This window comes from Trachemys scripta, unplaced genomic scaffold, assembly GCF_013100865.1.
Source record: "Trachemys scripta elegans isolate TJP31775 unplaced genomic scaffold, CAS_Tse_1.0 scaffold_93, whole genome shotgun sequence".
Lineage (NCBI taxonomy): Eukaryota > Metazoa > Chordata > Testudines > Emydidae > Trachemys > Trachemys scripta.
Genome location: NW_023260579.1, coordinates 53,580 through 57,376, shown reverse-complemented (window position 1 = coordinate 57,376; position 3,797 = coordinate 53,580). Strand labels below are relative to the sequence as shown.

At 49.4% G+C, this 3,797-nt stretch overlaps 1 non-coding gene across 1 annotated transcript; it reads left to right on the top strand.

The window, feature by feature from the left end:
• Positions 1 to 2,365: 2,365 nt before the first annotated feature.
• TRNAR-CCU lies at positions 2,366 to 2,447 on the top strand. Its single transcript has one exon. It is a non-coding gene; the product is annotated as a tRNA-Arg (tRNA).
• The last annotated feature ends 1,350 nt before the right edge of the window (positions 2,448 to 3,797 follow it).

Genomic DNA, 3,797 nt, shown 5'->3' with positions numbered 1-3,797 from the left:
CGTCCATAAACTTATCACGCTCAGTCTTGAAGCCAGTTCGGTTTTTTGCTCCCACTGCTCCCCTTGGGAGGCTATTCCAGAACTTCACTCCTTGTTGATGGCCAGTTTATATCCATTAGTTCATTACTAGTGGGGGCATGTGATAGTGTGGGGGAGGGAGGGAGAAAGACTGGAGAACTGAGACTGGGAGCCGGAGAGATTCCCTGTTCCCCGATCACCCATCTCTGGGACGAACCAGTTGCAATTGCCCTTGGGAAGCTGCCGCTAATAACTCAGGTGTAAAATCATTATTCCGTTGGAAAGAGATTAAAGCCTCCTCACACCCAGGGTCACGGTCATCGACATGGCTCTTTCCTGGGATGTCTCTAGCCAGAGCAATGCAATGAGTGGAACCAAATCCCTTTCAAGAGCCCAGGCACACACAGAAATCCTGGGGCTTTTCGTCCCTAGGCTTCTGGCGCCATCGTCTGGCTGCTTGGTTTCACTCCTTTCTGTTAAAACCTTTAGCTTTCTGCACAGAAATGTTAATTCTTTGGGAGAGACTTGGGAGCATTTTTCTGTTTTGTGTTAAGGATTTAAATGTTCCCAGTTCCTTGGTCCCAACCTGCCTCCCGTTCTACTGCCCATGCAGCCCCATCTCAGCCCCCAGTAGATGCCGATTCCCTCAGCCCCATCTGTGCAGGGGCTGAACCCTGTCACTCCGCATTGCCTAGTTCCCCTAACTCTGAGAGACTTCAGCTCCTCTGTGTCCCCAGGGACCCTCCACACCACTCCCCTTTAACCATTGTTCAGATATTGCAGTAGGATGAGTCTGACACTCACTTTAGAGGCCCCACATTAATAACCATTTTCAGTATGAACCTACTGGAGATTCTATCGCAATATTTGGGTGGGGGGAACCTGTTAAAAACATTCATAAAACTCCTTTCCCAAGAGAGTCCCAGGGCTCTTGATATCCCATGTATCGGGTGATGAACGTCCATGACCATGTAACTGATTGTGGTATAAACATCTTAGATATCCCCAGCTAGATAAGATCCCATCTTTACATAAATGTCAGGGAGCCCTGCCTGAAAACAGTGACAATCTTAGAACAGTTCATCGGCAGAATTATCACACTAAAGCATATGTGCAAAGCATGTGCCCTACCACTGAGCTCCCTCCCCACCAATACAGATAATGCCATAAGGCATTGGGGTGGGGGGGAGGAGGGTCTCCATGCCTGGTCTCGGTGGCAGAAGTGGTTTGGGGCTTGAAGAGCTTCCACATTATCACATAGTGGATGGGGCTGGGCGTGGAAGGTTGGAAGGGGGCAGGCAGAAAGGGTGGGGATCTGGCATCACTAGCCCCTGCTTAGTGAGTAGAGTTCAGTTTAGGGCTGTGGTCCCCAAAATGTGGGGCATGCCTCCTAGGGGGGCACAGGGGAACATTCATGGGGGCACCTCAGGGCTCAAGCCAGCCCCCATGGAGAGCAGGAGGGAGCACCACTCAGCCCCCAGCTCTGCCTCAACCCTGCCCCCAGCCTGGGCCCCTGGCCTGGTCTCAAACCCCTTACCCCTGTCCACACCCCTCTCCCCAGCAAGCCACGGCCCCACTACGAGCCCTAGGTCTCGACTGTGGTTGCCAAAACTCTGCAGACACAGATAAGAGGGTACAACGTGAAAAGTCTGGGGACCACTGGTTTAGGGTGACGCCCTCAAATCACTTCTATACAGTCCAATAAAAGCCGCTCAAACTGGACAGACTAGGTATGTTCTGGTGCCCTTTACTCATCCAGGAAGGATAAAAACATTTCATTGCACTCATGTGATTTGTAACTCCCCATCTGCCAAAACAGGTCCTTTTGGCAAAGTGGCCCCACCATGCTGCGTAGCTAGGCAGAGTAGGCGGGTCTGTGTAAACACGGTCTGTTCCTGAAGTCTTTCCCCCAGCTCATCACTAGATGTGGGGGGGAGTTCATTCAGACCCTGCTTACACTTAGTAACCATAAACTCCCTGAACATTAAATCTCACCAAATGAGGGTCAATCCGTCCTCATCATCATACCCACCCATAATACTCCACACCCTAACATACCACTTTGTGAACTTCATAACCTCATATCTCAATGTCTGTACTTTGACCCATCAACCTTTTACCCCCAAGCGGGGATACTGCAGATTATGTATTCCTTATGCCACCCGATCTTAAACCAAACTTTACATCCTTGATAATCTGTATGTTATTCCCTGATTACCAGAAACTTCTATGCTTAAACTCTGTACCGTTCGCTTTTTTTTTAACATCATCTTAATAAAATTTTTAAAACTCCTTATTGTCCCTACCTCTGCTGGCCTTCTCCTCCTGTCCCTTCTCTGACAGCTCAGATGAGGTGGCCGAGTGGTTAAGGTGGTGGACTCCTAATCCATTATGCTCTGCATATGTGGGTTCAAATCCCATCCTCATTAGAGGCCTTCAGTCTTCTCTCTTTCTTTACAAACAACCATCTTCCTCCTTTGGTACAATCACAGAGCAAACCATGTTGCTTCCTGCAAACAAAAGCAATCTCAAGAACTCAGACCCCCGTTCCCTGCTTAAAATAAAATGTCTAAATACCAGATTTCTAAAAGAATTCTCTAGTCCTGGATTTCTTAGTTTTTATTTCAAAAGGTGACATCCTCATCATCTCCCCCAAGCACCCCGCGACCTCCACAAATTATTAAAATACCCCCATCCTCAGCAAGGCCATGGCAATGACCCACAGTGAGAGTGTCTAGGCCAAGCTGTTCTGAGGGAGGCAAATCAAACATTTTCTCTCTGGTTCTCTTGGCATGGTCTGACGGGAAAACAAAATCCCCCAAACTGAAGATTTTCTGCTGAAAAACCAATACTAGTCTGCTTGGGGACTTTGATTTGAATGTATTATTATTCTCTTCTTATTTCTGAATTCTTTCAGTTTAGTCTTTGTGCTTCAGATGTCATTCCAGGTGTCGATTTGTGGGGGAGAGAGGCCAGGTCATGATGTCTCTTCCCCTCTTTCATAGTTTTTGAGTCAAGCAGTGTCCATTGTCTCCGGGCTATCTCAGAGAAGTCTGCATTGTACACGGCTCCTGGGATAGTCCTTTGGAGTGTAGATACCTTCAATGGGCCAGCAGCAAGTCTGGCTCCTCCATTGTTGCACTGGAAAGGCTTGTTGTGGGCATTTCCCAACCTCGTAACATAGTTCAGTAAGGCACACAGAGCAAAACTTCATCATGTCCCAAACAAGGTGAGCACACTCCATCCAACAAGATATTAATGTTCAACAGATCACGGCTTTTGAACTGATACCTCACCAGGCAGACTTTCTACAAACCATAACATCATTATATGACAGTGGTGAGTAGGGGGCTGCTTTGCGCACACCAGGGCTGACATTGCAATGGAGACGTACCCGCAGAGTCCATCTCTCCTGGGATAAAGATTGCAGCAGGGCTGGCCTGGGTCATCGGACTTGGGCTCCTGGAGCTAAAGCTGTGGGGCTCAGAACTGTGGTGCAGATACTTGTGTTCCCGCTGGGTTGGGAAACCCTCCCCCCTCGAGGGTCTCAGTGGCTGGGCTTAAGCCCGTATGTCTGCACTGTCATGGTACAGCCCTGCAGCCCCAGCCCCACATGCCTGAGCCAGCTGCCCCGGGCTTGGAGACAGGTGCCCCGGGGGTGTTAATCGCAGTGTAGACATAATGTCAGGGTACGTCTACACGGCGACGAAAGCCCCACGGCTGGTCCGTGTCTGACGAATCCGGCTTTGCCTCCTTCTGCTCCTTATTCCCCGGGACAG